The following is a 13,950-nucleotide window of genomic DNA, read 5'->3' as shown; positions in this document are numbered from 1 at the left end:
TTTTTTTTCCAATTTCCCAATGTACTTATTGACTTTGAATTTTATTTTAAAGTTAGATTCTACTCATTTAGGGGTGGGTAGGCATTGTCCCAAGTTTCAAGTTTTTTCATGCTGCACCTTTAAAAGCTAGTTCTGGAATTCTGTGAGATTTTAGTATTTCCAAGATGGTCCAATCTGGAGAGAGATGTCTCATTGTTCTGTTCTGCATTCAGATTTCTAAACAAGAAGGATCCTGCTCTTCTGCAGTTACAAGTCCCAGTGCTTCTTTCTGCCTTGGAACTGTGACTAGATACTCTGTTCCCTTATGACTAACCATAAGTGCTCCTTTCTATCCTGAAACTTCAACTCAAAACAGTATATAGTCTGTTAAGTTCCCATTAAGTGTTAGTTGTGCCTACTACTAGCAAAGGGTCTCCTATGATCTCTTTTTGACCAGTTGTCTGACAACCCCACTCCCATACAGCTTTACAGCTGGGATCTTTACAACTGCCACAGGCATCTCCAAAATCTGCTGGCACTAATATTGTATGCACTCCAGGTTGGCCCTCACCAATGTGTCTCAGACTTCTTTTTCCCACAGATCCCAACCAGATATTGGAAAATTCTATTGCTGACATACTAAGTTTTCCTGAGCTTGAAAAATTTCTCACCCTCACATTTTATTGGCTCTGGTACTCCAGAATTGAGGGATTATTTTAAATTTGTTTGTAGAGAAATATTGGGAGAGTTCAGCTGGTTCCTACCTTTACTCTGCTATTTTGGCTCTACTGCCCAGATGGCCTTTAAAGTACCTTCTAGCTCTAAATATGAATATCCCAAAATTATTAGTACAACTTTAAGCTATTAACACTTAAAAACTAGACTGAGACTTTTGGGATATCCTGTATTGTCCTATGATCTATCCTGAGTTTTTTCTTCTGGGTTTCTTTATTTTGAAAGCTTTTCATTCCACATAGCTTGGAGATCATGAGTATTTCTGATGATGAGTGCTATTAAAATGTTTTTATTACTTTGTTATTTTTCAATGTTGTCCCCAGAGTGTGGGAGTAAGCAATGACCCTAGCCATAATTATACTCTAGTTCCAGAAAAGTTTGTTGACCAATTCTCAAAGATATTTCAGATATGATATAGAAATTTATTATCTGTTAATTTATAAAGGATAACAAGTTTCTGGAATATATTTATTGCGACCTTTCTAAATATCCAGTAGATGTAAACCTTTTTACCAATTATATCAGAATATTGCATATTTTCCACTATTTTGTTGCATAATTTGCATTGATGATTAATTCTAGGTTCCAAAAGGCTAAGCTTTCTGTAATTTCTTATGGTTATGACTGGTCCAGTATCACTATTACAATGTCCTTTTCTTTTCTTAATACAGATATATAATACTCATCTATATATACTTGTGCAATGCTTTTCTGTAGGTATATTGATGGTTAAGTTCATGTGCCAATTTATCACCATTGATTCTACTTTTAGGTCTCAAAATTTTTCATAGGTGCTACCTAGTAATAAACCACTTTCAGCCATTTTTGACAAGTTCAATGACATGTTTGTTTTCAGCCTTTATGTTTGCTTGGTGACATAAGATTAATTTGTTCCAATAATATTTTCTTTGAATGTTTTTATGCTTTGTTTTGAATTTAATTTTTTCTTTGAATTTAAAATTTATTTATCTATTCTCTGAGAATAGCTATTTTCTTCTTCTGTTTTTGTTCACAGAGAAATCATTTTTAGTCACTTTTGGGTGATATCTTGTATTTTGCTAACAACTGGGTCAGGGAGAAAAGAATAAGATACTTCTTAGATCCATCATGATCTAGTCTATGTTGTCAAAAGTATTTATGTTAAGATACCTTAGGTATCGATTTCTCTAAAGGTTTTCTTCACATTAAGTTTTGACTTCGGGATGCTCTTCAGTCTATCCCATGCAGACTACTCAGCTTGGTGATGTTGGCAACTTGGAAATTGGTAACAGAATCACTCAAATATATCGAAAAAGGGAATTAAAAAAAAAAAAAACAGACCTAGGTCATTACTTTGGTGACTGTGGAAGATGGATTGAAGAGGGAGAGACTTGGATCAGGGAGACCAGGTAGGAAGTTATTCCAATTGTATAGGCAAGGAACTGTCAGAATATCTCAAAATCTAAATTAAAACAGTGGTGGTAGAAAGGGAAAGATAACATGTCAAAGACTTTAAAGAGGTGGAATCAACAAAATTAGGCAATTGGTTAAATACAGAAGGTGAAGGAGAATGAGAAATAGTGAATAACTTTGAGATTTCAAATTTACATTCATTAGAAAGGTAATCTTATCCTCAACAGAAATGGGGAACTTGGATGCGGGTTGAGAGTGAGAAAGGAAAGAAAATGAAATATTTTAAACATTTTGAATTTAAGATGCCTTTGGGAGATCAATTTGAAATTATTATTACTAGGAAGCTACTAATGTGGATTTATTTAGGAAAAATTCTAAATTAGGAAAACTAGAAACCAGGCATACAAATAAAGATCTGGGAATTACTTGCATAGAGATGATAATTAATCCCATTAATAGCAATTTTGCTATACCTGTAATACCATAGACTTATCTACTTGGAACTGGAAGACACCTTAGAAGTCTTCTAGTACAAGTCTTCTATTTTACAGATGAAGAATCTAAGACTTAGATAATTGAAGTGACTCAAATAATCACACAGTGAGTCAGCAGCAGAGCCAAGTCTTCTGACTCCTGATCTAAAGATAATCTATTTCTGGGTTTTGTCTTTACTTTTATACCCAATCTTTATATGCAACAGGCATTTAATTAAATTTTAATCGATTTTTTTTCTTTCTCCTAGTAATACAGTGCTTTGTACATATATTTAATCATGTTTGTTGAGAATACTTTAAGATAAATCTCAGCAGCCTAAGAAGCAAAAGAAAAATCTGAGGATTTTTTTTTTCATTTTCCACTGGTGATAATTTAATTTTAACCAATTGAGTACTTATTTCAGGATTAGATTGAAATGAGAGCCATGTCTTTAAAAATGTTTATATTTTGGCACCAACACAATTTCTAAATATATCTCTTCTTCCCTCTGAAAAGAAGCATCTATCATAACAAAAAATAAAAGGAAATTTTAACAAGCAGATCCACAAAACTAACCAAAATTAATTCAGTTTGATAGTTTATTCCATATCCATAATTCCTTGTCTCTGCCAAGAAGGAACAGAGACTTTGGTTTGAATTTTCTTTTTCAACTTTTCTTCATAAACAAGCTTAATAATCACCATCAGCAGCATTCAGTATCTTTTAATCTGAATTATTTCCATCTATATAATCATAATCATCTTGTATATTATTTTTCTAATTCTATTTACTTCACTTTACATCAGTTATTATAAGGATGACCACCTTATTAAATAAAACAATGTGCACATATACTAAAATTGGGATGAGACACAGATGATTAGCATGGCCCCTATGCAAGGATGACACACAGATTCATGAAGAGTTCCATATTTAAAAATAATAATAATAACATTTAAAAAAATAAATAAAACATTGATTCAATATATTTTGAGATATATTCCCACATCAATAGATTTAGAATAATAGTAACCATCATGATATTTTGTATTTGTTTAGACGCCTTTTCAAAGCATTTTCATATTTGTATCTGCTTTGAGTCTTTAAATCATCCTACAATTGGGAAGCCATCATTATATTATCTTCTTCTGAAATATGAGTATAGTAGGTGATTCACTTTATGTACACAAATTTATTAATGAAGTAAGAATAGAATCCAAATCTTCTGATTACCAGTTCATTGGCCTTCCAAATGTCCAGATTGTCCTGTGTTTTTCACTTTGAAGATTCTTCACAGTAAGTTAACTCTAGCCTAGGTAGCTCTGTGTCAGATCTAGTGATCTGATGCTACTTTGGCCCCAACTCTGAGGCTACAAAGACTCTTATAATTTTATAGTTTAAGGAAATTTACATATCATATAATCTCCTCTTCCATTCACTCCATAATTTACATGAAGAGAAAGACTTCTGAAGGATAATGACTTGTTCAAAATCATAGTTTAATCACATGAAGAAAGGAGATATCAGGATGGTGACTAAAACTTCCTTTATACTTCTTAATATGACTATTCCATGAAAACTACTATCTCCAAGAGATTGCTGAACATTGTTCCTTCCCCAATTTCTATCAGCAATGCCCTTTTGTCAATGGCTCAAAAAAAGGAGTAGCTTAAGTTTATTATAATGTATTTGTCCAAGCATTTCAATATCACGGTTGTAATTCCTGATATTGTCATTCCTGATTCTCTTTTCAAGCCTTAACTAGGAATTCCAGCATGTGGGCCAATTTCATAAAACATGTAGCAAAAAGATCCTCCCAATTTAATTTAAAAAAAAAATTCAAGTGAATATAAAGGAGCAAAAATTCAGGGAAACAATATCAAACTCAGCACACTGGGCTCTCTAGAAGAATACAGAGAAACACAGTATAGAGACTGCAATCATAGAAAGAAAATTAGACCATCTTATACTTTCTTGTTTTAACCAAATATTATTTCTAACTTTATACTAAGATCAACTTTTTTCTGCTTGCTGAAGGAACATAAGCATTGTCAGCACCCTATAAATATCAATACTTTAAGGAAAACCCCAGTTGCCCCACTCTCATTATTAGTCATTCCAGCTAAGACTTTTCAGTCTTGGGAAATACCAAAACTTAGATTCCCCTAAAATAATCTTCAAGAATTTAAATTACTTTTATGTCATCACAAAGGATAAGAACAGACCTGTAGTGAGGTGCCTTTTTAAGAGCCCTGCGATTTTATTGATATAGAAAACTCCTAATAAGGAAATGACCCTCTCTCAGTGCAGATCATCACCTTCTCTGCACCATAGTTCCTTGGGGACATTAAGAAGTTAAATGACTTGCTCACAGCTACTGTGTCAGAAACTGAACTTGAATCTATGCATATTCTGTACTGCAAGATCAATTCACATCTACTGTACCACCTCGCTTCTTGATTCTAACATATTCTATTACTATACCTATGCCTCAGTTCATTCTTTTGACTCTCTCTGCTCCTTAACAACTTTACATATGGTTCTCTCTACCTCCATCCCTATTAGAATGTAGGGTGCTTGAAGATAGTGTATTATTTATTTGTATTTGTATACTCAGCACTTAAGATAATGTCTTACACAACTATAAATGCTTTATCTATATCTATCATTGGAATTTTTTTTTTCAGATACTCTATCCTCTCTGAGCATCATAGAGTATAGAATGAATGTAATGGTTTTCCTCTTAGTGTCTTGAATGCATGAGTTCTTAAATATGTTTCTTCCCAAAGAAAAGAGGATATTATTTTCCTGTTCTTTAAATTGTGTCATAGCCAGATTGGATTGTGATTGGTGTGTGCTGGTCTTTTTGCATTACTATTTGATTTTATAATAAGAACCATATGAAACAATTTTGATTTATTAGTTTTTCTGTTGGCAACATGGCTTTAGTACAACTAATAAAATAAATAAAAATACTCATCTTGTGTTCTTTCTTATAAAATACACTTGTTATATAAAGAACAAGCATGTACCAGTAAAGAGGCAATCTGGCATGGGAAAGAATGATCATACTGCCTTTTATTTTAATTGAAACTACAAGAGGCATATTTATTAGTTTCCTAACAGTTTGCCTGGCTCAGTATTCTATGCCTTTATCTCCCAATAGGTCAAGAACATTTATTTAGAAAGAAATGGTTAACAATAGGCTACATACAGTCCTGCTAGCAATGCCAAAACCAAGTTTCTAATGAAAATGCATTACTAAGGAAAGAGTGCAATTAAGGGAGGGAAAAAGAATGAAAAACACATGCCTATTTGGTGCCCATGGTAAATTAACCATGGCCTCCATCATGTTGAGCTACTGTAAAGCTACTGTTAGAATTAGATTTGCTCAGCTGCAGTTAGTCAAACCAAAAGGAAACACAACTTCTGAATAGCTATGGGTTAATTATAATTTTAGGCCTATTTTTGTCTTTCTTCAAAAGTTGACCTTTCTTGTGCATTTTGGTTCAGTCTTATATGTCAGTGAACCTTGAAAATGAGGTAGTGTTAAATCTCTGTTTGTCTTAGAGTCAACATGACCTTGGCTCTATTTCTTTCAATGATCTATCTGGTTATAAAAAATAAACCCAAAACCTGCCTCTCCATGAATTATAAAGACCATATCCTCTTGCTTCCTGAGTCAGGATGTTGGAAAGGTTTGAATGGGATAGATTATTGAACTCCAAAGTCAAGAAATAAAAGTCTGTGGACTATTTGCTTCTGTGACTTCCTAAACAATATCTAACCTCAATTTGACTTGATTTTCCTCACAAATATGAAAACAGCTAACATGTATACCAGTCAGTGAACAAGTATTCACTAAGAGCCTATTATGTTTTAGAAACAATACTAAGCATGAAAATACAAAGAAAAACAGACAAAAATAATCTCTGTTCTTAAGGAGCTCACAATATGGTGGGGAAGAAGTATCATTCAATAATCATTCATGAACATTTATTAAGGACCCACTTTGTGTCAGGCATGCTAAGTGTACATGCAACAACTATGTACAAATTATAAATGTGTATATCTGTCTGTATATATTATATATATATGTATATATGTATGTGTGCATGTACATATATGTATACATTAACATATTAAATTGGAGATAACTTCAGAGGGAAAGCATTATTATTTAGTAGTACTGAGAAAAACTTCTTGTAGAAAGTCCTATTTTTAGCTGTGACTTGAAAGAAATGAGTGAAGTCACAGAAATAGAGATGAAGAGGGAGAGAATTCCAAGCATAGGAGACAGTTCATGAAGATGCCTTGAAGAGTGAGGAGAAAGAATGTCTCATACAGTGAACAGCAAGAAGGCCAACGCCATAGAAATACAAAGCATACAAGGATAGGAAGTAAGGAATAAAAGTAAAAAGGTAGGAATATAGCAGATTATGTGGACTTTGAATGTCAAACAAATGATTTTATATTTAATCTTAGAGGTGATAGGGAAAAATTAGAATTTATCAAATAACAGGCTATAATTTTCCCTTAGAGATTAATTTGAGGTCTGAGTAGAGGATGGACTTGAATGGGGAGATCTTTATAGTAACCATGAAGTAGGTTCTATTTAAGCTCCTATTTAACACATAAGTAGATTGAGGCTGAAATTAGACCAGAATCACACATCTATTAATTATCTGAGGCAAAGTCTGAACTTACACCTTTCTGGCTCTAAGGTCATTGCTTTATCCACCATACCACCTACCTGTCTCTCATGATACCATTTGATATATCTTTTTCTTCAAATTTCAGGGGAAAATTTATATGCATGAGCTCACATCAAGTTCTTATGATCAGAAATATTAAATTATTATAAAATATTTTCCTTAGTTTGTTAATGATAGGTACAGGACAATCTGTTTTCTTTACCATTATATAGATGGGCAATTATTGATGTATGTTTGTGAAACCTAGATACAATATTAGAGTCATACCAGAAAAGTGAATCATTTCCATTTGAAATATCTTAGAAAGATTTTGAAGATGATCTGGCAGGATAAGGTACCAGACAATAAGGTTTTTTCTAAACTGACAAGCATTAAAACTTTCCTGCAAAGAGTCCAACTTTGATGCCAACAGGGCATATATCCAAAACATAACAGAAAACATCCCAATTTCTGACATGTATTGGCACTTAGATGAACCCAAATGATATTGCCTAATGCAACCAAGAAAGTATTAACAAAAATCCAAAGCACTTGGGCAAGAATAAAAAAGATCATGGGGGTGCAGATTATATTTTCTTCATTAATATCAGTTGAAGACAAAGTATGAAGATTTTTTAATAGAAAGGGAATGCTTATCTTTAAAGTTCCTTCTTAGGAAATGGAGTCAAGATGGTGGAGTAAAGGCAGGGACTCTTGGAGGTCCCACTCCAAATTGCTCCAAATTCCTTTAAATAATGACTCTAAAGAAATATTAGAGTGTCAGAACCCATAAAAAGACAGAATGGAACATTTTCCAGCCAATGACAACGTAGAAGGTTAAAAGGAAAGGTTTTTGGCTCTAGGGTAGGAGTTCAACTTGCAGTTTCAATGCAACCCCAATACCTGCCCAGGCCGCATTATCACCAGCAGAGCAGAGATCACCTTGGATCTCTGAATCAGCAGCAGTATTGGTGATTTCTAGATCTATCAGTTCAAAGCCATCAAAAATGACTTGGAAGATTAACAGGAAAGATTTGGCAGTAACATGAGAAGGTTTTGAGAGACCAGAAAACCAGGAGTTGGTATGGACAGTAGTGGTGAGAGTTGCCCAGAGGCCTCAGCTTACAGGTGATCTCTTTACTAGCACTGATGAAGAATTAGTTTTAGCACACTAAAACTTATAGACACAATGGAGCAGGGACACTCCTCACAGGTCTAGAGTAGAAAAGAATACTTATGGTCAGGTCCCTAGAAGAATATCTGAAAACAGCTTGAGACATTAAAACCTATATCCTGAAAATTCAGGCCTGCTTTAACAAACAGTTAAAAGTTGAGTAATAGGCTAGGAAAATGAGCAAACAACAGAAAAACATTCTGACCACAGAACATTACTATTATGACAAGGAAGATCAAAAAATACATTTAGAAGAAGATAACAAAGTGAAAGCTCCTATATCCAAAGCCTCCAAGAAAAATCAGAATTAGTCTCAGGCTCAAAAGATAGAAGAGCTCAAAAGATATATTAAAAATCACATAAGACAGATAGAAGAAAAATTGGAAGAGATGAGAGAGTTGGAAAAGGAAATAAAAAAAAAAACTAATGAGAAGAATGTCTTAAAAAACAAAATTGGCCAATTGGGAAAGGAGGTACAAAAGTTCATTGAAGAAAACAATTGCTTGAAAATTAGAATTGAACAAATAGAAGTTAATGACTTTGGGAGAAATCAAGGAACAATAAAAAAATCAAAAGAATGAAAAAAATAGAAAACACTATGAAATATTTTATTATAAAAACAAGTGACCTGGAAAATAGCTCCAGAAGAAATAGTTTGAAAACTATTGGTCTAATGTATACATATATTGTGTTTAACATATATTTTAACATATTTAACATGTATTGGTCAACCTGTCTGGGGGAGGGGCTGGGAGGAAGGAGGGGAAAAATTGGAATAAAAGGTTTTGCAATTGTCAATGCTGAAAAATTACTCAAGCATATATCCTGTAAATATAAAGCTATAATAAAAAAAAAAAAGAAAACTATTGGTCTACCCAAAAGCCATCATCAAAATCAGAGCCTAGACATCATCTTTCAAGTTATCAAGGAAAACTATTCTGATATTCTATAACAAGAAGTAAAATAGAAATTGAAATAATTCACCAAATGCTTTTATTTCAAATTCTTTTATTATTATTATTATTATTATTATTATTATTATAGCTTTTTATATACAAGATATATGCATAGGTAATTTTTCAGCATTGACAGTTGCAAATCCTTTTGTTCCAACTTTTTCCCTTCTTCCCCCCACTCCTTCTCATAGATGGCAGGTTGACAAATATATGCTAAATATGTTAAAGTATAAGTTAAATACAATATATGTATACATGTTATTTTGCTGTATAAAAAGAGTCGGACTTTGAAATAGTGTACAATTAGCCTGTGAAGAAAATCAAAAACACAGGCAGACAAAAATAGAGGGATTGGAAATTCAATGTAGTAGTTTATAATCATCTCCCAGAGTTCTTTCCCTGGGTGTATCTGGTTCAGTTCTTTACTGCTCTATTGGAACTGATTTGATTCATCTCATTGTTGAAGAAGGCCACATCCATCAGAACTGATTATCATATAGTACTGTTGTTGAAGTATATAATGATCTTCTGGTCCTGCTCCTTTCACTCAGCATCAGTTCGTGTAAATCTCTCCAGGCCTTTCTGAAATCATCCTGCTGGTCATTTCTTACCTAACAATAATATTCCATAATATTCATATAACACAATTTCTTCAGCCATTCTCCAATTGATGGGCATCCACTCAGTTTCCAGTTTCTAGCTACTACAAAGAGGGCTGCCACAAACATTCGTACACATACAGGTCCCTTTCCCTTCTTTAAAATCTTTTTGGGATATAAGCCCAGTAGTAACACTGCTGGGTCAAAGAGTATACACAGTTTGATAGCTTTTTGAGCATAGTTCCAAATTGTTCTCCAGAATGGCTGAATGTATTCACAATTCCACCAACAATGTATTAGTGTCCCTGTTTTCCCCCATCCCCTCCAACATTCCGCATTATCTTTCCCTATCATTCTAGCCAATCTGACAGGTGTGTAGTGGTATCTCAGAGTTGTCTTAATATGCATTTCTCTGATTAATAATGACTTGGAGCATCTTTTCATATGGCTAGAAATAGTTTCAATTTTGTCATCTGAGAATTGTCTGTTCATATCTTTGACTTTATCAATTGGAGTATGGCTTAATTTCTTTTTTTTTTTTTAAATAAGTTTTTATTGATAGAACGCATGCCAGGGTAATTTTTTACAGTATTATCCCTTGCATTCACTTCTGTTCCGATTTTTCCCCTCCCTTCCTCCACCCCTTCCCCCAGATGGCAAGCAGTCCTTTACATGTTGAATGGGTTGCAGTATATCCTAGATACAATATATGTGTGCAGAACTGAACAGTTTTCTTGTTGCACAGGGAGAATTGAATTCAGAAGGTATAAATAACCCGGGAAAAAAAACAAAAATGCAAGCAGTTTATATTCATTTCCCAGTGTTTTTTCTCTGGGTGTAGCTGCTTCTGTCCATCTTTGATCAATTAAGGCTCTCTTTATCAAAGAGATCCACTTCCATCAGAATACATCCTCAAACAGTATCGTTGTTGAGGTATATAATGATCTCCTGGTTCTGTTCATTTCACTCAGAATCAGTTCATGTAAGTCTCACCAGTCCTCTCTGTATTCATCCTGCTGGTCATTCCTTACAGAACAATAATATTCAATAGCATTCATATACCACAATTTACTCAACCATTCTCCAATTGATGGACATCCTTTCATTTTCCAGCTTCTAGCCACTACAAACAGGGCTGCCACAAACATTTTGGCACATACAGGTCCCTTTCCCTTCTTTAGTATCTCTTTGGGGTATAAGCCCAGTAGAAACACTGCTGGATCAAAGGGTATGCACAGTTTGATAACTTTTTGAGCATAATTCCAAATTGCTCTCCAGAATGGCTGGATGTGTTCACAATTCCACCAACAATGTATCAGTGTCCCTGTTTTCCCACATCCCCTCCAACATTCCCCATTATCTTTCCCTGTCAGAGAATGGCTTAATTTCTTATAAATTAGAGTCAATTTTTATATATTTTAGAAATGAGGCCTTTATCAAAACCTTTAACTGTAAAAAATGTTTTCCCAGTTTATTGCATCCCTTCTAATCTTGTCTGCATTAGTTTTGTTTGTACAAAAACTTTTCAATTTGATATAATCAAATATTTTCTATTTTGTGATCAATAATGGTCTCTAGTTCTTCTTTTTACCAAATACTTTTTGAAAGATATCTCAAAATTAAAACTCCCAGGAAAATTACAGACAAATTTTGGAACTCCCAGGTCAAGGAGAAAATATTGGAAGTATGAAGAAAGAAACAATTCAAATGTAGTAGAACCATAATCAGGATAACACAAGTTTTTTTTTTTTTTTTTTTTTTTTTTTTTTTTTTTTTTGGTGGGTGGAGGGACTGGTTCTTTATTTCAAAGGACATTTTGTCAATTTTCAGTATCAAAACACTTGCATTATTGTTTCCTCTTCCTCCAGATTGGCCACAAACCAATCTGGTTTACACATCAAAGGAGAGTACATTTAAGCCAATAAGCTGCACAATATAAACCTAACACAGAACCTCACTGCCTCCCCAAAACCTCACCAAAAAAAAAAGAAAAGAAAAGAAAAGAAAAAGGGAAAAAAAGAATAAAAAGAGAATGGAATTGGAAAAGATCAGCACATTGCCAGCCCACTGACTGCAAACAGAGCACTTACAGTCAGAAGGGGGTGGAGGTGGGGTGGGGTAGGTGTGGTCCTGGTGTTTCCCCCCAAAGAAAAATAAAGCATCAAAAATTATATATATAATTTTTAAAAAAAGTTTTGTATACAAGCTATTCAAGATTTTTCCAGCATTGAGTGATACAAAGCACAATGAGATTGCACCTTTAGAGACAGCAGCTTCTGACCCAATAATGGGTAATGAGATAAACTTGACTTGGCTAATCAGTGGCAAAAACATTATTTTCCAAAGAAGGTGAAGTAGGGAAAGGAGCAGACACTCTAATGTCTGGAGCCCATGATCTATTCTGTGAGTGAATGAGGAGAGGAAATATAATATGGTCTCAGAGGTCTTGTCCATGTAATTGGCTTGTTTGCTACTGATGCAAATATTTAAAAAACAAAAAAAGAAAAGAAAAAAACACATCCCAAGATACCTTAAAGTTGAAAACCTGAACAGCACTTTTTTTTTCTTTTTTGCAAATTCCTCCTGGAACAAATTTCTGGTTTGGCTTGTGTTTGGTACAGAACAATGAGGTTTTTCCATGACACAGTCTTTTCTCTGGCTATGTTCAGTTCTCAAATAGGGCAGGCTAATACAGATTTCCCTCTTCTCTGGAGAAGAACAATTTGTTTAGGTAGAAATATTTATCATCCAAAAAGAAGTGATTAGATGAAGCCTAGAGGCTGAGGAATCATTTGGAATGTCTTACAAATAGTTGCTACAACAATGACAACAAAAAAGGTAATTACAAAATGTATACATCATACGACATGCTTTTAAAGACACTACTGCATTGTGCTCATGTTCCCTTAAATGTTGTTCCCCAAAATGCTCAGCCTTTGGCCTCTCTGGGATCTCTAGGGAAGAGCTGCAGAGACAGTTTGGTGAAACTGACATGGGGAGTTGAGGGTAGGGATAGAGTGGGGAAAGGGTAAGCAAGGACCCAGAGAAGAAAGCAGCCTTCAGGTTAAAAATCAGTCCTCAGTTTAAAGATCAGCTTTAGGCAGCCTGGCCTCAGCAAAATCAGAGGCAGAAGGAGCAGCGACAGGGTGGGACTTGGGGGAAAGGGATTTCTATATCTTATTCAGATCAAGCAGAGTCTGGTCCAGAATCCTTTGTGTGAAGAGATGTTCCTCTTTGGTGCATTTCAGATTCAAAGTCATCACTTGTCTTTTCCAGCTTAGCTACTGATCTCTCAGCAAATAGCACAAGTCTCTGCCTCCTTGAGTTTATCGGTAAGAATTTTTATCTTCTCCTCATATTTGTCTTCTTTCTAAGAATGCTTTTCTTCAGCAGTATTCAGACACTTCAGGTTCTGGTACATCAGTCTGATCTGTTCAACCATCTCCTGGTTTCTGCCAGGCAGAATTCTGCCAGCGTGGCCTGCTCCCCTGTGTGCTCCAAGTCTCCCTCAATGATTACCAACTTTTGGGCCACATCCTCATACTTCCTGTCTGCTTCTTCAGCAATGTGCTTAGCCTTTTTCAGCTGGATTTCTTGCAGGTCCATCTTCTCTTAAGCCTTCAGGGCCCGATTTTCAATCACTTTCATATCTCTCTCATTCTCATCAGCGGCCTTCTCTGCTTCCTCTAGCTTCGGCAAGAGCTGTTGTCAGGCATTCCTTGATGGTGGTGATATCAGCCATGGTGCTCGCCCCTTCGGGTCCAGTTCAGGCTGCTGCCTTCTCAGCTTGCTGTGGATAACATAGGATTTAGGAGCTTTTACAATAAAAGATCAGATGGCTTGGAATATGATACTCAAGAGAGCAATGGAGCTAGAATCACAACCAAAAATCACTTACCCGTCAAAAGTGAGTATAATCCTTCAGATTATAGTTCAGAGGAAAAGAT

At 34.6% G+C, this 13,950-nt stretch overlaps 2 pseudogenes; one reads left to right on the top strand and one right to left on the bottom strand.

Annotated features, from left to right (window-relative positions):
* The first annotated feature begins 3,423 nt into the window (after positions 1 to 3,423).
* Positions 3,424 to 3,517, top strand: LOC127563559 (uncharacterized; annotated as a pseudogene).
* Positions 3,518 to 13,030: 9,513 nt separating this feature from the next.
* LOC127562187 (tropomyosin alpha-3 chain-like) lies at positions 13,031 to 13,690 on the bottom strand (annotated as a pseudogene).
* Positions 13,691 to 13,950: the final 260 nt, after the last annotated feature.

This window comes from Antechinus flavipes, chromosome 4, assembly GCF_016432865.1.
Source record: "Antechinus flavipes isolate AdamAnt ecotype Samford, QLD, Australia chromosome 4, AdamAnt_v2, whole genome shotgun sequence".
Taxonomy (NCBI): Eukaryota; Metazoa; Chordata; class Mammalia; order Dasyuromorphia; family Dasyuridae; genus Antechinus; species Antechinus flavipes.
Note: the sequence above shows the minus strand (reverse complement) of the source record. Positions and strands in the feature narration are given on the sequence as shown.